We start from the raw sequence: 20,688 nt of genomic DNA, 5'->3' as shown, positions 1-20,688 counted from the left end.
CACTAGACACAGGTGCCTACTACACCCTTGAAAAGAGGCTAGTCTTCTTCTTTATCCCTGAGTCTTGAGGAAAAGGGGCAAGGGTAGACATAAGTCTAGTTAAGTTTGTGGGTCTGGAGCAGGACGGTGAGATAAGTCACGCTTAGACAGCATCAGATTTTCAATAAGCAGGATTCCAAAAATTCATTTGAATTCATCTGCCTCCTCCCAGACTAACTTCTGGACCATATTGTTATGGAAAACACTACAGAAAATCTCCTTTTAAAGCCTAAAATGTCACCACCATGTAAAAATTATTCCTTCCCCTAAGAATGATATGGTGTTAACAGATTATCACTACTGCCTGTTTCTCTGGGACCTAAGTGTTCCTTCCCCAAAGACTGGCTTTCTATCTCTAACAAAGGGAGGGGAAAAAATGTAACTTCTGAGAATTCCCTGTTAAAAGACACTGCTTCTTTAGAAATCATGTTTCTTGATTTTTTGTGTGTTTTTACAAAAGAATGTAAAGAAATATGTTCTTTGTTAGCTAAAAAAAAGGTAAAAGTATTATGATTGGCTACAGCCATAAAGCTATAATTAGTGTTTTAACAAATAATAAAATAGGGTCATGCACTCCCACATCTACCCCTCCACACAGACACACTTCCAGAATGGCGTTATGGTCATGCCTTTTGAGACTCAGCAGCAAACATACCAGCAAAAATTCTGTCAAACTGCCCTCATCAACCAAATGGGCAATGCCAATCTGGCCTCAGGATGACTCACCTACTGGAAGAATCTCAGGTTCAAGCAGGAGACAGACAGAGTGCAGGTAACAGCTGAGTATTTCTCCACACTGCATTTGATTGGGAATAAAGGAAAGTGAAATACTTCTGATCAGTTTGTCTCTTAGTGTTTCCAATTTCCATTTCTTTGCAATCAAAATACCAAAATACTCTCAGTCCCCAGAGAGGGGACACAGTTCCTGGTTTTTAAAACTCTAAAATATATAATTAAGAAACAACCTCTGTGGGGTTAATCAGCACAGCACTGTAAATGACTGGACTCCCTAGTAGATAAAGGTCTATTTCTTTTGGTCCAAGGCAGAATCTTTTCCCTAGATGTTCTTGCCTAGATCCGAGGCCAAGCATGTACATGTTGTCCTCCATATCTTACAGGCTAATTCAGACTTAAAGGGTCTTTATTTGAGAGAGAGAGACAGAGCAAAAAAGGGGAGCAGTGGGCAGAGGGAGAAGCAGGCTTCCTGCTGAGCAGGGAGCCCTATGTGGGGCTCCAACCCAGGACCACGAGATCATGACCTGAGCGGAAGGCAGACACTCAACTGACTGAGCCCCCCATGTGCCCCAAAGGGTTTTCTGTATTAGTCACACTTCTGAACTCTAGGGATTGGCCAGAATCAGGCAGAAGTGTCAAGAAATTAAGAGCCACAGAGGCCCACAACGTTGGTGAAGTTGATTCTATGAGATGCCCAGCCTTGGATCCACTTTGGGTCCGGGGCACAGATTTATGCTTCCACCATAATAAAATCCATAGTTTCTAGTATTTGACCCAGGGTTAAACTAAGAGACTATTCTTGCTCTTACTTTTGGCTTCTCCAATGGGACTTTGATCAACATGGAAACCAAAAATTATCCTGGTGCTAAGCCGTTAACACCAGTCAGTTCACTATTCTATTCTGTGATCATTGCCAAAGACAGTCGTTTTGTAACTTAATTTCACTGGGAACAAGAACATTCAAAGGAGAGTAAGTGAAGGGAATGCTTAAAGTGCATCTCAGCTTCTGAGGAGAAACCTTAGGAATCACAGTGAAGAGAGGCAAAAAGAGACTGAATTATTAATCCCAGTATTTCTCTGCCCACAAGCCCCCTCTGGTGGAGGAACTAATAGGTAATGAAACAGCTGTAATACCAATAACCAAAGTATAAAACAAGGGCGGGGGGCATAGATCGTGGTGGGGGGTGGGGGGAGAAAAGGGAATCCACAACAAGACAATCAGCCCCTGTAGAATTGAGAGTCAAATGCAGTGATTAGCAAATATGAGCTGCGACTGGAAAACCACTTACAGATGAAGCAGTCTGACGAATGATTTACCAAAAGGTCAACACTGCTCTTTTATCTTCACCACCCATCAGTTTGCATTGCCTTCAATTTGTCTGGCACATAACAGAAAGCGGGCCATAAAATATTCACCATAAAAATTAACCTTATTTTGCAGTATTAAAAAAAGAAACAGAGTTGGATATAGTCTAAGCATATGGGCCAGTTTCTCAGTTAGGATTCCTCATATACATTAGAAAAAGTGTTGACATTTAGAACCCCATTCTAAGAACTAAGGTACTCAGCAAGTACCAGAACTCTCTGCCCTATGCTCGGTTTTGCTGATCCATTTTGAGTTCTCAAACAAGAAAAGGCCCAGTAGTCCCCTCCCAAAGATCATAGCAGTGATGGGGCTGGGGGTAGTGGTGGACAGTGTCAGCATTTCCCCTTTCAAATCTTCCGGAAGCCAAACTTCTCTACAGTGTCTGCTTTCAGCTGGTGTGGGTGCCAGGCTTTCAACCTCAACATGCCTACGATATATTTTGGCAGGTGAGTTATGAGATGAACTACCTTCACAATCTCATTTAACAACCTTTGTGCAAAAAGAAACAATGTCAGATGAAAATGCATTTTCAGGCAGAAGGGATTCTGAAAATTAACACTGCCAGATGCCCTTAATCAGACCTGTAAATCTCATTAAAGCCATTTTAACTGAACCAACTCAGTTGATTCCATCAGAAAATTGGTCACTTCCCTCCTCCCTCTCCTATGTCTGTATTTACCAATTGCTTCTCTGATTTTGCCCAATCAATAAGATATTTTGCATCCTGTAGAATAATCTAAGTTATCTGAGTTATTAAAGAATTCCTCGGGGTGCCTGTGTAGCTCATTTGGTTGAGCATCAGACTCTTGGTTTCCGGCTCAGGTCATGCTCTCGGGGTTGTGAGATCAGGCTCCATACTGGGTGAGGAGCCTGCTTGAAATTCTCTCTTTCCTCTCTCTCCCCTACTGCTCACATGCATGTGTGTACGCTCTTTGCGCGCTCTCTTTCTCTCTCTCTCAAAAAAAAAAAAAAAAGAATTCCTCTCCCCAGACTCTATTTAAAGAGAATAACCAAATATTAACTTACATTATTGTTATTTGCTGATTTTTTTAAAAGGGAGAATCAAAATGAAAGAAAAAAGGTCAAAAGAGCTCTGAAAAAGATAAACATAAGGTATTTACCACTGTGCTATTTATAATAGTAAAAACTGGAAATCCTAAATTTCAAACAAAAGAAGATTGTTCAAATTAATTATGGTATAGCCATAAGAGGAATATTATGCAGACATTAAAAATTGTATGTAGAATATTTAATAGCATGAAAAAATATTCATGGTATTCATAAGAGGGAAAACACTGCAAAAACAGTATTGACAATGGTTATTTTTGGATAATAAGAAAGTTCAGCAGACACTGATTGGTCAAACCCAGCCTCTGTTAATAACCCCCTCTCTCCAGGACCCCTTACAACTAGGAGGGATTTTATAAAATGAAATATAAGCAGAAGTCTGCCAGGTGGTCAAATGGGCCCCTTTTTGTGTGACTGATCTATACCACCCAGAACCAGCTAATCAATCCATGACCACAGATTACAATCTCAAAGATAATAGTGGGGGAAGAAGATAAAATATTGCAAATCAACTGTTAGCTACCAAAAGAAACAACTGCAACTTGAGCTTTATATTCATCTTTTCCCCATTTGTTTTGGTGTCCATGTAGATGTGGTCAAAGAATGGTCCCTAGGAATTTATGGATTTTTATTAGAAGTTAAGGCTTTGGGTTGTATACTGAACAGTAAGCACCATTCCAAGAGAAGGAAGCCACATTACCTCTAGATCACCACAACACAGGGTAGCCATCTTCAAAACAGAAAGTTCACTCTCAAAGTGCCCTGATCATAACAATTAGCATAGGCATGTTTCTCAGCCATTTAGGGTCCAAATAAGTAAGCAAAGGATAATATAACATAAGTAAGTGACAGAAATATAAGTCTTGTCTGGGTTTACATATATGTCTTATTGGAGCAGCTATTATTTTATACTGTGGTAATGTGTTTGCATGTCTGTCTTCCCCCTAGACTATAAGCTCCCTAAAGGTAAGGACCATTTCCTTTCATCATTTCTAAAGATGTCCAAGCCTTCTTCCTTCCAAGATCTCAGAACAAAACTTAGATTCCAACTATAAATACCCATAAAACACGATATGAATTTTGACTCTAAGTCCTTCTTATATAAGTCATCCTATTTTAAACAACAACAACAACTTTTTAACATTTTCAAAATATCCTGAAGGGAGGGGAAAAAAAATCACACATTAAATTCTGTCAAGTAACATTTACGTCCTCAAGCCCTTACTAATCAGAAATGACTGGACTTGGCAGCTACTTTTGTCACTTGGTCTGTAAGCTAAATTCAGTTCCTGTTGTGCCAACTGGAAAATGCCAACATCCCTTCCATCTCATACAACATCCCATCCTGCCAGTCACTCTAGAGTCTGGCAATCTGGTGAGACCACTCCCCATCAGATCAAATAGAAATTATAAACCAAATTTACAGGATCCAAGTAGCCCCCTTCCAGAAGAGCAATGGTGAAGTTTAAAGAGATTAGAAGGGTACCAGATTTATTACTATTGATTCCCTGCTGGCAATTTCATGGAAAGATATCCACTGCAGTTATATAAAGAGCATCTGGCTCATTTCCAACTCTTTTGTCTTCAAGTCCTTAAAAAAAAAAAAAAAACCAAGGAGGATAAAAAACTAGAAATTGGTGGATTGGAAATTTCTCTAGATTAAGAAGCCTTCATCACTACACCCCAATTATGCAAATATGCTCCTGCAGAGTCCAGTAAATTTATTTATTGAGCCTTACCACTGCCATCCTGGTAACCCAGGGAAGAAGCCAATCTATAATGACTCAAGCTACATTTCACAATAGACTCCAAAGGACACATGATGTCATTTGCTAAAATGACTCAATCCAGATGGAAAGCATTCTGACCTATACATAATTGATTGACCTTTGCTATGCTTTCCTGGTTATTTATATACTATCATATGCATGAATGTATATCAGTGGTATTTACACTTGGCAGCTACTTTTGAGAAAGCATTATTCAATTGGGATTTGAAGCTTTTTACGACCATTTCCTGACCAAACATTCATAAATGAAGGACAAGAAAAGATGTTATCTTAAAAATAACATTTAATAGGATCTGGAAACTCTAAAGAAGCTTTGTAGCTCTAATTGTTTTAAATTACAGTGGACAAGATCTATCTATGTAAAGCTAAGTTCAAAACTCTGAAACTAAGGATATTGAAGGGCATTTCCTCTATTTTTCAGCTTGGGGCTCAATAATGATGGTAAAATATGCTTTACCAAAAGAGTGGAATAGCCTGGATGCTTGTGAGAAAAGTATCCTGTGATGCAGGTAATTAGAGGCCATAAAAAAGGGCACAACAATGTGATGTGATGCTTTTTAACTTTTTTAATTATGATTTTGGTTTTCCAAGAGGAGTAAGCTGCAAATCAAATCACATTCACATGATCAAGATGGGTTCAAGATAATCAAAGGAGAAGAAAACGAGTAGCTTAGGGAATGCAAATACCTAGCACACACATCCTTACTTCCATTATGCAAACCCAGAGCAGACATCAGTAACTGATCACTAAATTCTTAGCTGAAGATCCTGATACGGATTTAAAACACTTTTCCAATAATACTCCAGGTGAACACTACTGACTAAATGGATTTAGAACATGAAGAGAAATATATTTGCCCTTGATAAATTAAATAATCCTACAATTAGTTCGGATCCAAATATATATCAACTATTAAAAACATTAATGCCATTATGAAATCTTCATAATTCAGAACTCCCTAGTTTACTTGCCTAAAGTCAATTTCCACTGATCTGAAGGTGGATTCACTGGTACATATTGCTGTTTTGCCATAACAATGTGATTAAATAGAAAATGTTGTATTTAAATATAATGATCCAATTAATTCTAACTCTTGCTGCCTTATACTCTAAGAGCCAATCTAAAACAAAACATATTTTTAAAACCAAAATTCAAAAGTATCTCTCTGAATCCTAGAAAAACATGAGACCAAATTCAGCAGTTTTCTGTAAGTCACAGTAGGCTAGTGCTGTTGGTAGTATAAGTGAAAAGTAAAGAGGGGGTCTAAACAGAATAGATGGAAATTCTTGGATTTGACACAAGATTATTAAAGAGCAGTGAAAAGCAATGTGCATAAATCTCAAGAAACATAAAATCTAAGATAGACCTAAGAAAAAAATCAAGTGGAGAGAACACTACATAGAACAGTGCTTTCCAAGTGGTGTGCCGCAGTGACTAGGTTACAGAGGTCCTAACGTACTGACCCCCTCTGTTCTGAGGATTAATAGTAGCTGGAATCCTCTGATGAGATTTAGATAGCATTTATCCCAAGGCACTATACAATATTTTCAAGTTCAACGTGTGCCATGATGTGAAGAAGCTGGGAAGCAGAGACATATGGTATAAAGCCATTTTTATAATGCTCAAAAACTAAAATATATCCTGTTTAGGGATACATACAAATGTGACAAAATTATTTTTTATGAGAAAAGGAAGGAAGTATATGTGGAAAATGTACGCAACACATTCATTCCTGCAGTACAGTGGTTACGTTGGAATGGAAAGACATGAGAGGAGCTAGAGAAGGAACAGATAAGTAAATGGTAATGTTACAGTTCTTAAATTGGATGGTGGGTTCATGGGGGTTTAGTTTATTGTGCTCCAAACATATCATTTTATATGTTTTCAAAAACCGTTACAATGAAGAAGCCAGGCAACTTTCTAGCTTATTCAGAATCACTTCATAGTAGAATCTCAATATGTCAACTCAAGAATAGATACAACTTCTTAAGGAAAGCCTGAACCCAAGGTTTCTAAAGGTCAAAACACTATGCAGAGATGACAAGATTTTGTTCTGCTAATTCACCATAGTCCACGGGTTTCTAACAATCAATTTGAATACCCAACTTGATGATTACAAGACTTTGCTCTAATCCAACTAGAGCATTCATGACAAATTACTGGAAACCCAAAGCTCCATTTTCCCATTCAAACAAAATATCATAAAAGCCGTGTTGCTTCTGAATTAAGAGTTATTTAGTTACCAAAAACTAAAGCTCCATTTGAGGAGCTCAAGTAAAATGGGATTCTGGATGAGGAATTCAAGGTATCCCATAGCACATAGGACAGGAAGTAGAGCCAGGCCGCAGAGGAACCAGAGCCGGGAAGTAAGACATCATTCAGATCCAATATCACCACACTCACACTCTAAGGCTGTAGCCTGTAGGGCTTATGTCTCTACTTTCTGGAATATTTTTCCTATTGCCCCTACTTTTAGATGTACTCTCTCTGCTTTGACACTGACATGATCAAATATCTGTATCTCTTTGCAGCTTCAGTGGAAACTAAGTAGTGTCCTGGGCACCAATTTAAAATGACCAGAGGAAAACAGTTCTGTTTAGCCCAACCATAGTCAAGATCACTTCACAGCTGGTCTCATCAGCTACAACTATACATCAGGAGTTACCAATCTGTACACCCATGAGGGCCAAGCAGGTAATTGAAGGTGTGAAACTAACTAGCGATGAAACAAGAACTTGAAAGGAAAGGTCCTACGACAGAGATCATGCTGTTTCTGCTGTTTAGGTATGTTAATGATAGAAATCAGATTTTTCTGAAATTTCTTGATTTTAAAGACATATCTGTAGGCCAGATTAGGCCACTGGCCTCTGCTGTGAGTGTCCCACAAAAAATGAACTGTGGGTTTTCCAGATTCAGAGTATCATACTGGGCAATCATGGCTGTAGGTACCAACCCATGGAGTAGAAGGACAGTTCCCACAGCAAGAGTCAGAGGTCAGGCATTCACCCCAACAGAGCTCGGATAACACGCTACTCCCACATACACCTTCCCACATACAAAACACACTTCAGCTAAACTTCTAAAAATGGCTTGTTCAAGATCAGGTGCTACACAGGGTGGAGAGAATTCCCAGGTGGCTCTAGATGGCTCAGGTGGTTCATAGAAAAAGGTAGTAAAGTACAAGGAAAATCAAACAAAGCAAATGAGAGCCAGAAAAAGATGGCAGCACCTTTTTCTTTTCTAACCATAGCCAAAAATGCTTCCATAAAAAGGCTACTCACTACCAAGCAATTACACGCTCTTTTTTTAAAATTTACTAAGGGTGACACAGGGGCTCCTGTCTCAATTTCCTCAGCATTCCAGAATGGTTAGACACAGAATCAAGTCTAAATTCAACTCCTTAGGTTAAACATCACTTCCTCTGGGAGATGTGCTCTGATTCCCTGATCTCGGGTGAGGCAAGTGCCCCCTCAGGAGTTCCCACAGCACTGTGCTCACCACCTCCTTCCTATGGCCCATATCCCTGTACGTGCATAGCTATCTATTTGTCTCTGACATGGAGGTGACATGAGTTCTTTGAAAGCAGGGATAACGTCTAGTCCTCCTTTATGGTCCAGTGCCTGTTTATTGAATAAATACATGTAATCAAACACAGTGAAAATTTTGTTTCTATTTTTTAGCAGTTAATTCAGGAAAAAGTTGAATTTAGATTCAATTCCTCCCTATTCTTTTGCATGAAATTTAAGATTTTTCACTAAAAATGCTATAAATGTTTTACTCAAACAAGAAGTACATATATCATGCTGAATTATTACAAACTCAAAATCACATAGTTGTGGGAGTTTGGGGAATACGTAGTCATATTTAGGCTAAAAATCCTTAAAGGCACCTTCTGTCAGCATATAGATATGCATAGACTTTTCCCAATATACCTATATTATTATAGATATAAGTAGACCTGGTATAGAGGAATAGGGCAGTGTAAAATTTTCTACCTAAGAACATAAAATCCATATCTTTAAACGCATGAGAAATTTGGTGAAGTATAATACATGCGTGTCCTGTAAGACTTATGTTCCATTCTAAAGAAATGATTCTTGGCAAATTTCCCTAGTACTGAGAACTGTTTAGCAGGAATTAATCTTTAAATGAAATAGCCTAACAATGAAATAGATGTAGTATTATTTATAGTTAAGTCTTGTTCTTCAGTAATTATTGAAGGTGACACTGGTATGTTTTATCATTGGTAATTGGACTAAATTTGACCAAATGTCTCCCTTTGCTCATGAAAAATAGAGGCAGTGTTCCAATTTTTATTGCTATCCCAGCTCTGGGGATGCTTCATTATGTGCAATTTGGTAGGCCTAAATAATGTGGGGGAAACAGAGCACTATTTCAAATCTATAAGTGTATCTGTGGCAGAAAGAATGTTAAGTGAGGTGCACGTCTCTGGACACTTGACCCTAAGTTAGGACAAATTAACTTAAAAAGACTAAATGTTTTATCTTGAACATGGGAAAGTCTTGTTTTCTCATTCTAGCTAGATGGAAGTATTTGGCAAATGCTTTCTTTGCAAAAAACTATTCAGCAATGGGACTATAATCAGTGTCATAAGGATAGATAAAGAAAACTTAAGGACAAATGGATGTATGAAGAAATGAACTGCAGCATTTGCCAAGGAGAATTCCATTCATGGGTATTACCAAATGAAAGGGATATTGGGTTATACTAAATTAAGCATATCTCCTTACTCCAGTAATTGTCAGTCTTTAATACTCATAATGGACCTTGTGGATTTTCAGGAGAGGGATGGAATACTCAATATTTGCTATGTTATTGTCTATATAAAGGCTTTGTACATGCAACTGCTCTTAGGAAGAGCAGTGCTATTAGACAAATCTCAGTTGAAATTCTAGCTCTGTCACTTAGTAGTGGTATTCTCACATGCAAGTTTCTTAACCCCTCTCAGTAATAGTTCCTTCGTTTGAGAAATCATCAGAAGTTCTGCCCTTGACTCCCCTTTGAAGTTATTTTCCATAATTAGTAACAGATAATAACTTCATCAGGGGCCATAATTCATCTCCTCTTCAATTTACAAATTTATACACATTCTTCTATGCATTCAACAAACAGTTGTTAAGCATTTAGAATATGCTGGGCTGAGCTGGTAACTGTCCATTAACAAAGATGGTTTATGAACTTAGAACAGATGGCCTTGTTGGGAAGACAGTGATGAAATAGAGCAACACAGGTTAGTAGCAGGTGCCAAAAAGACAGACTATAACAAGGATCCTGAAATAGTCTGTAGAAGGGAAAACATTGAAGATGAAATCTGAGGAGAGAGAAATAACTCAATGGAGATGAAGGAAACAAAATGCAACAGGCCAAGGGACAATATATGCAAAGGCCCTGTGGCAGGAGGAAAGACAGTGATTTTGAGGAAGAGAAAAAAAGGGCAGTGTAGTTGGAGTTCAGAGGGCTATGATGTGGAAAAAACCAAGAGAGGAAGACGGGGCATGTTAGCTTTCTGAATGGTGGCAATGGTTCCCACCAGGGCAGTGGCATGATCAAATTAGCATTTTGAAAATCTCCCTCAAGCTATATTTGGAAATTAGATTGCAGAGGGACAAGAATGGATACAAGAATGTGATTTGGGATTACTAGAGTCCCCAGCCCAGTAGGCCATAAGAGGCAAATTTAATCTCTCTGAATTTAGCTATAAGCAACAACTTTATATTGTTTACCACAGAAACAGTTTAAATTTAGTTATGTTTTAGATATGTAGTATCTTTTTGTAAAACTACGTTATTGTTACTCTTAGCTTAATACGTTGTAAATTGTATTGCTCACTCCTCATCCATTTTCCATCAGTACTGGTATGTGCACTTCTTGTTCATGCCAATGGCTCAAGAGAAGAAGAAATTTATTTCTAGGAATATGTATGAATGTTCCTCTGGGAACAAAATGAACAGTACTATTACACTATATTAGTTGTTATCATTCCTTCCTCTAAGTGCTCTTAATCTCTTAAACAAACAAACAGAACACGGTTAAAAAAAAACCACAAAAAGTAAGCATTACAAATATGTAAGAGTTTAGCATATTGATCACTCACCAAATTTAACAGAAAAAATAAATTTGGTCTCAATACATACGCTTTAATTTTAAAAGATTTAGGTAGCAAGTAGATAACTCTTTAAAAACAGTATTGGAAAGTATTTATAAATACATAAATGAAAAGTATGGGATAAAATATTTATAGTGGTTAATTCTGAGGAATGGGTTTGGGTTGCAAGTATAAGGGACTTTGTTACTTTATAATGCTTATGCACATCGCTTCTCGGCCTTTTGGCTAAGATCAAGCGTATAATGCTTATGCACTGCTTGAATTTTAGAAGCAGGAATTTTTTGGTAACAAAAATTGAAGAAAAAAGGGAATATGAAAAACAAGATCAATAAAATAATGTCACTGATAATGCAGGGCAACATTTATCATAGAAACTAAATGCATTACACTAGACTTTCATTATGTACAATTATTTTTCTAGGCCCATGATTTGACTGGTCCATAGTATACATCTACACACTAACCATGGACATTGAAAAAAGGGGTCAGTTGTATTTGAGTCTCATCTATGCAAAAAAGAACTCAACATATTAAACTCATATTGACATTAAAAAAAAATTTTTTTTAAGGAGGCTCTATGCCCATCCTGGGGCTTGAACTCACACCCTGAGATCAAGAATTGCTTGTTCCACCCACCAAACCAGCCAGGCACCCCTCATATTAACATCTTAAATCAAATTATAGGTAAAGTAAGATGTTCAATGTGTATGGGGGATTATTCATTTCTGATTTATTAAAAATATTAAGAGATCTAGTGAATGCAATATTTGTAAACAGAAACAATTTTTAAAGGAAAATGGCAAAATCCACATTCAATCGAATTGACTGGATGTGTCAACAATGGCAGTCCTGCTAGAGAGCAAAAATGAGATTCTCTTCATGCCTTCCCTATTTTTAGTCTGTGGCCTCCTCAGATAAGAAGCAAATCACATTTTAGACAACTCAGTTATGAAGTTTCCCAAATCACATTTGTGGCTTATTAAAAATGCAGATCTTTACCTGTCCCATAATTATGAAAATATTCTTTTTTTCTTACATTGTTGAACTTGTAAGACTATCCAATATAATGATGAATAAAAGTAGAAATAATCCACAGCTTCATCTTATTCACAATCTCAACAAAAATGTTTGTCAATATTTCAACATTAAGTATGAGGTTTGCTGTAGCTCTTTTGCAGATATCATTTATCTAATTAAGGAAATTCTGCTCCATGCACATTTTGTTAAGAGTTTTTATCATGAATGAGTGTTAAATTTTATCAAAGGAATTTTTTCCCTTCATCTACTGAAATGATGATATGGTTTTTCACTTTTACTCTATTAATGTAGTAAATTGTATTGATTGATTTTCAAATAATCAACTTGCATTCCTGGAATGAACCCAACTTTGTAGTGATATATTACCCTTTATAGATATCACTGACTTTGATTTACTAATGTTTTGGCTAGGATTTTAGCATCTATCTTCATGAGGAAAATTAGACTCTGAATTTCCTTTCTTTGAGTACCCCTCTCAACTTTGGGGTCAAGGTCATGCTGGTCTAATAATGTGAGTTTATATATGATTGGTATTATTTCTTCCTTAAATATTTGGAAAAATTTGCTGGTGAGTTTAACTAGTTTGTTCTTTGTGGGACAATCTATAGTTATGAAGCTAATTTATTAAAGAGATGCAAGTAAGATAACCAAGATTTTCTAAAATGTATTATCTCAATATCAATTTTTTTCCTGGTTTTATTGAGAAGTAATTGACATTCATCATTAATAAGTTTAAAGTATACAACATGAAGGTTTAATGTATAAATATTGTGAGATGATTACAATAGGTTCAAGTAACATTTACTTTCTCATAGAGATATAATTTTTAAAAAGAAAGAAAAATGAAAAAAGGAAGTAAATTTTTCTTGTGACAAGTACTCTTAGGAGTTACTTCCTTGACAACTGGCCTATATACCATATAGCTGTGTTAACTATAGTTACCATATTGTACATTACATCTCTATTACTTATTTATTATGAGTAATTTGTACATTTTTGACCACCTTCTTACATTTCCTCCTCCCCTGCCCTTCACCTCTGGTAACCACAAGTTTGGTTTCTTTCTCTCTAAAGTTTTTATTTTTGTTGTTAGATTGTACTTATAAGTGATATCATACAACATTTGTCTTTCCCTGATTTACTTCACTTACCATAATGTTCTCAAGGTCTATCCATGTTCTTGAAAATAATAGGATTTCCTCTTTTTTTTAATGGCTGAATAACATTCATGCATATGTGTGTGTATAATAGAATTTTGATATGTTTTAAGGAACTTAACCATTTTCTTTAAATTTTCAAATTTATTGGCATAAAATTTTGGTAATATCTTTTTACTATCTTTTTAATATCTACAATTTAGTGTTATCCTTTTTGGATTTGTGATTTTAGCAATCTACCCTACAATTTTCTTCAATTATTTGTACCAGACTTTCATCAATTTCATTAGTCTTTTCTGGAACCAACTTTTTTATTGTTCCTTTTTTCTATTTTAATTATTTTGATCTTATCTTTATTTTCTTCTAATTTCTTTGAGTTTGCTTTTTTAGATCCTTGAAATTGATCCTTGCGATCACTAAGTTTTAGCATTTCTCCTTTTCTAATATAGAATTTAAAGTTATCAATGTCCCTATACCTACCTACCACATTAACTGCAACCCACAATGTTTGGTATGTTGCATTTTCATTATCAGTTAAAAATGTTTCTAATTTTCTGGGACGCCTGGGTGGCTCAGTTGGTTGGGTGGCTGCCTTCGGCTCAGGTCATGATCCCAGCGTCCTGGGATCAAGTCCCACATCGGGCTCCTTGCTCCGCAGGGAGCCTGCTTCTCCCTCTGCCACTCTGTCTGCCTGTGCTCTCTCTCTCTCTCTCTCTCTCTCTGACAAATAAATAGATAAAATCTTTAAAAAAAATGTTTCTAATTTTCATTGTGATTATTTTCTTTGACACAGAAGGGAAAGGGTATTACTTAATGTCCAAAAATTGGAATTTTTTCATTAATATTTTGGTACTAATTTAATGCCACTATGACCAGAAAATAAACTCTAAAAAGAGAATTAAGATGGCAGAGGAGTAGGGAACCCTAATTTCACCTGGTCCCTGGAATTCAGCCAGATTTATCAAATCATTCAGAACATCTGCAAAATCAACTGGAGAACTGAGAAAAGAATTGCTATAATTCTCTAAGTAGAAAAGTGACCACTTTTTTGTAAGGTAGGACCACTTTTTTGTTATAGAGACGTGAATGGGATGTGATATATCAGAAGATAAACAATGGGATGAGGAAGCCTCCATAAGTTGGGCACCAGAAAGAGTTATAATAAGTGGAATGCAAAATTGGATTAGAAGTCTTCCTGAAAGATGCTCAGGGAGCAAAGAGGGGCAGAATCCGAGATGGGACAGTGTGGTCTCAGGATACCCAGGGTCACAAAAAGAAAAAGGATGCCTGAGTACAGCAGAATTCCCAAGCATTGGAGCAGGGAAGCCAGTTGCAAACAGTGAATCCAGGCCCTGGCTTTCTGCTTGGTGTTGCCATAAACCTGAAACCACTGTAAGGTCAGGCCATTGCTCTCTGAGCAGGGGCCCAGCAAGAGGCAGAATGGCCACAAGACGCCCCATCCCTCCCCAGGGCAGGAGTGGCATAGGTGTGCAACCCAAGAGTCCATAAAGCTTGGAGACTCCATATGGACTCTTGTGACTGAGGTAAAAAAATACTTCATCAGAGGCTGGGTGAACAGACTTCGAACAGAAACCAGGGAGACAAGAGGGATAGACTGCTTTTCTTTGATGGCACACTGAAGGGTGGCAGGTGCAAAATTTCAGTTCCGGGGCGAGACAGAGGCTCCACCATTTTCATTCCCCACACTCCTGGAGCTGCTTACATCGAGCCCAGCCCCCTTGCAAGATGGGTGCAATTCTGCCCAGGCAAAGACACCTGAGGATCAGGGCAACATCTCCCTTTCCCAGAAGACCAGCAGGAACTTTCCACTAATACCAAGTTTACTGAACATACAGAACTATAAAACTCCAGCTCCTGGGGAAAGAAGTATATAGCATTCATGGTTTTCTTATTATTCTTTAGTCCATCAGTTTTATACTTTATTTTCCTTTTCAGCTGTTTTCTAATTTTATCAATTATTTTATTAAGTCTTTTTTCATTTTCATTTTCCACTTACATGTATATGTGTGTGTGTGTGTGTGTGTGTGTGTGTGTGTATTTTTTTTTTCATTTTTGGCTTCCTAGCATTTTATTCAACTTCATTTTTGTGCAGGCACATATATATATGTGCATGCATATATATATATATATCTATATATGTATATAGATATATATTCATTATTCTTTCCTATTTTGGTTCTAGGTTCTTCTAACAAACAGACCAAAATACACCCAGGATCTAGCTTATTGTTCTGTTCAAATTCCTGTTTGATTTTATTCTCTCTCTCTTTTTTTTTTTTTCTTTTCTTTTCGGTTTCTGTTTTCTTCTGATTTGTGTAGTGTATATTTTTCTGGTGTCATTATTGCTTTTTTTATACTTTCCTTCTCTCTCATCTATTCTCTTCTGGACATAATGACAAGACAGGAAAACTCACCCCCCAAAAGAGAACAGTTCTCACTGCCAGAGAGGTAATAAATATGGATATAAGTAAGGAGTTGGAACTAGAATGCAAAACAATGATTTTAAAGACACTGGATGAGCTTGAAAAAAGCATAGAAGACACTTGAGAAACACTTAAGAAGAAATAAAAGAACTGAAATCTAATCAGGTTGAAATTAAAAAAGGCTAAATGGAGGTTCTAACTGGTGGGATAAACAAGGCAAAGGAGTCAGTGACATAGAAGACAAAATGATGGGGAATAAGGAATCTGAGAAAAAGAGAGATAAACAACTACCGGATCATGAGGGAAAGATGCAAGAGATCTGTGATACCATAAAGGAAAACAATATCAGAATAACTGGGGTCCAAGAAGAAGAGGAAAGAGAGAGAAAGGCACAGAAGGTTTATTTGAACAAATTATAGCTGAGAATTTTCCAATCTGGGGAATGAAATAGGCATTCAAGTCCAGAAAACACAGTAAAGCCCACTCAAAATCAATAAAAATAGGTCAACACCTCAACATATAATCGTGAAGCTTGCAAATTTCAAAGATAAAGAGAAAAACCTGAAAGCAGCTTGGGGATAAAAGGTCCTTAATACACAAGGGTAGAATCATAAGGCTGGCAGCAGACCTGTCCACAGAGACCTGGCAGGCCAAAAAGGACTAGCTTGATATACTCAGGGTGCTACATGAGAAAAACATGCATCCAAGAATACTTTACCCAGCAAAGCTGTCATTCAGAATAAGAGAAATAAAAAGCTTCCACTAGAAACAAAAACTAAAAGAATTTGTGGTCACTAAAGCAGCCCTGCAAGAAATATTAAAGGAATTCCTTTAAGTGAAGAGAGAGCCCAAAAGTAACAGAGATCAGAAAGGAACAGAGACAATCTACAGAAACAGTGACTTTGGTGTAATACAATGGCACTAAATTCATATCTTTCAGCAATTACTCTGAATAGAAATGGGCTAAATGTTCCAATCAAAATACACAGGGTATCAGACTGGATAAAGAAATAAGACCCATCAATACGTTCTATGCAAGAGACTCATTTTAGACCCAAAGACACCTCTAGATTGTAAGTGGGGGTTGGAGAATCATTTGTCATGCTAATGGACATCAAAAGAAAGCTGGGGTAGCAATCCTTCCATCAGACTAATTAGATTTTAAAACAAAGACTGTAATAAGAGATGAAGAGGGACACTATATCACAATTAAAGGATCTATGCAACAAAAAGATCTAACAACTGTAAATATTTATGCCTCTAACTTGGGAGCAGCCTATTATATAAACCAATTAATAACAAAATTAAAGAAACACATTGATAATAATATAATAATAGTAGGGGAATTTAACACCCACTCAATGCAATGGACAGGTCATTTAAGCAGATCAAAAAGGAAAGAAGAGCTTTGAATGGCACACTGTACCAGATGGACTTCACAGATATATTCAGAGCATTTCATCCTAAAGCAACAGAATACATATTCTTCTCAAGTGGACATGGAACATTCTCCAGAATGATCACATACTGGGTCACAAATCAGGTCTCAATGGGTACCAAAAGACTCGGATTATTCCCTGCATAATCTCAGACCACAATGCTTTAAAACTTGAATTCAATCACAAGAGAAAATTTGGAAGGGACACAAATACATGGAGGTTAAAGAGCATCCTACTAAAGAATGAATGGGTGAACCAGGAAATTAAAGAAAATTTTTAAAAATTCATGGAAGCAAATGAAAATGAAAATACAATGGTTCAATATCTTGGGATGCAGCAAAGGTGGTCCTGAGAGGAAAGTATAAAACAATACAAGCCTTTCTCAAGGAACAAGAAAGGTCTCAGGCACACAAACTAACCCTACACCTAAAGGAGCTAGAGAAAGAACAACAAATAAAGCCTAAACCAAGTAGAAGATGAGAATTAATAAAAAAAAATTTTAGCAGGAATCAATGAAATAGAAACCAAAAGAATTGTAGAACAAATCAACAAAACTAGGAGCTGATTCTTTGAAAGAATTAATAAGACTGATAAACCCCTAACCAGACTTATCAAAAAGAGAAGAGAAAGGACACAAATTAATAAAATCATAAGCGAAAGAGGAGCAATTACAACCAACACCAAAGAAATACAAACAAGTATAAGAACATATTATGAACAACTATATGCCAACAAACTAGGCAATCTGGATGAAATGGATGAATTCCTAGAAATGCATAAACTACCAAAACTGAAACAGGAAGAAATAGAAAACATGAACAGACCCATAACCAGCAAAGAAATTGAAGCAGTAATCAAAATCTCCCAAAAAACAAAAACCCAGGACCACTCTTTGTAGATGACATGATTCTCCATGTGGAAAACACAAAAGACTTTACCCCAAAATTGCTAGATCTCATAGGGGAATTCAGCAAAGTGGCTGGATATAAAATCAATGTACAAAAATCCATTGCACTTCAATACACTAACAATGAGACAGAAAAAGAGAAATTAAGGAATCAATCCCATTTACACCAAAACCCATAAGATACATAGGAATAAACCTAAACAAAGATGTAAAGGGCCTGTACTCTGAAAATTAGAGAACGCTAATGAAAAAAATTGAAGAAGACAAAAAGAAATGTAAAAACAGCCCATGTTTAGGGATTGGAAGAACAAATATTGTTAAAACATCTATGCTACCCAGACCAATCCCCACATTCAATGTGATCCCTATCAAAATACCATCAACACTTTTCACAGAGCTGGAACAAATAATCCTAAAATTTGTATGGAACCAGAAAAAAACCCAAATAGCCACAGGATATTGAAAAAAGAAAACTAAAGCTGGTTACATCACAATTCTGGACTTCAAGCTGTATTACCAAGCTGTAATCAACAAGACAGTATGGTACTGGTGCAAAACCAGATACAAATATATATGGAACAGAATAGAGAACCTAGAAATGGACCCTCAACTCTATGGTCAACTAATCTTCAATAAAGTAGGAAAGAATATCCAATGGAAAAAAGACAGTCTTTTCAACAAATGGTGTTGGGAAAATTGGACAGCCACATGCAGAAGAATGAAACTGGACCACTTTATTACACCATACACAAAAATAAAATCAAAACTGAAGAATGAGAGTTAGGAATCCTCCAAATCCAAGAGAAGAACACAGGCAGCAACATCTTTGACTTTGGCCACAGCAGCTTCTTGCTAGACATGTCTCCAAAGGCAGGGGAAACAAAAGCAAAAATGAACTATTGGGACTTCATCAAGATAAAAAGCTTCTGCACAGCAAAGGAAACAGTCAACAAAACTAAAGGGCAACCTATGGAATGGGAGAAGATATTTGCAATGTCTTATCAGATAAAGAGCTAGTATCCAAGATCTATAAAGAACTTATCAAACTCAACACTGAAAATACAAATAATCCAGTCAATAAGTGAGCAGAAGACATAAACAGACATTTCTCCAAAGAAGACGTCCAAACGGCCAATAGACACATGAAAAAATGTTCCACATCATTTGGCAACAGGGAAATACAAATCAAAACAACAATGAGATACCACCACACACCAGTCAGAATGGGCAAGATTAACAAGTCAGGAAACAACAAATGCTGGCAAAGATGCAGAGAAAGGGGAACTCTCTTACACTGCTGGTGGGAATGCAAGCTGGTACAGCTACTCTGGAAAACAGTATGGAGCTTCCTCAAAAAGTTAAAAATAGAACTACCCTAAAACCTGGCAATTGCACTAATAGCTATTTACCCAAAGGATACACACATAGTGATCTGAAGGGGCATCTGCACCCCAATGTTTATAGCAGCAATGTCAACAGCCTAACTATGGAAAGAGCCCAGATGTCCACCAACAGATGAATAGATAAAGAAGATGTGGGGTGTGTGTGTGTGTGTCTATGTATATATATATACATACACAGACACAGACACACACACACACACACACACATATACACACACACAATCAGAGAAAGATAATTATCCTATGATTTCATCCATTTGTGGAATTTAAGAAACAAAACAGAGGATCATAAGGGAAGGGAGGAAAAATAAAATAAGACAAAATCAGAGAGGGAGGCCAACCATAAGAGACTCTTTACTATAGGAAACAAACTGAGGATTGCTGGAGAGGAGGCAGGGAAGGGGATGGGTAACTGGGTGATGGGCATTAAGAAGGACATGTGATGTAATGAGCACTGTGTGTTATATGCAACTGATGAATCACTGAACTCTACTTCTGAAATCATTAATACTATATATTAATTGAATTTAAATAAAATTTTAAAAAAGAAAAGAGAAAATAAATTCTATGGTTTCAATCCTTGGAGATTAGTTGAGAAAAGCCTTTGTCTAGACATATGAACTATTGCTAAATGTTCCTGTGCATTTAAAACTTAAAAATCAAATATTCTTTAAAAATATTTGAAATTTTTTTCAAATTATATATTCTTCATTGGTGAGTTCAGTATTCTGTATATTGCAATTAGGTCATTTTTGTTCAAGGTGGTATTTAAATCTTCTATATATTTACTAACTTATTTTTCTGCACATTCAATTAATTAATGAAGAAGGCATGATAAAATCCCAAGTAAGATAGAAGATTTCTATATTTCTTCTTTTACTATTATAGTTACTTACTTTTTAATATATTTGAGGTCATGCTATTTGTATGCATACATATAACTACAGTGTACCTTTTGGTTAGTGTTTGCATGTGTTTTTTGTGTGTTGTTTTTTATTTTTTTTTTTAAAGATTTTATTTATTTATTTATTTATTTATTTGAGAGAGAGCAAGCAGGGGGCAAGGCAAAGGGAGATGGAGAAGAAGACTCCCTGCCGAGCAGGGAGCTTGACACAGGGCTCGATCCCAGGACCCTGGGATCAGGACCTGAGCAGAAAGCAGCTGCTTACCAGAC

General features: G+C 36.6%; 1 long non-coding RNA gene across 1 annotated transcript in view; it reads right to left on the bottom strand.

The window, feature by feature from the left end:
* Positions 1-20,688, bottom strand: part of LOC308347467 — a 385,072-nt gene that overhangs the window by 109,183 nt on the left and 255,201 nt on the right. The window contains exon 3 of the long non-coding RNA XR_013967248.1: positions 766-835. This is a non-coding gene — a long non-coding RNA (uncharacterized lncRNA). The remainder of the gene's footprint in view (positions 1-765; positions 836-20,688) is intronic.

Source organism: Martes martes, assembly GCF_963455335.1.
Source record: "Martes martes genome assembly, chromosome: 1".
In the NCBI taxonomy this organism is placed as follows: domain Eukaryota; kingdom Metazoa; phylum Chordata; class Mammalia; order Carnivora; family Mustelidae; genus Martes; species Martes martes.
The sequence above is the reverse complement of the archived record's forward strand: the minus strand, read 5'-3'. Positions and strand labels throughout refer to the sequence as shown.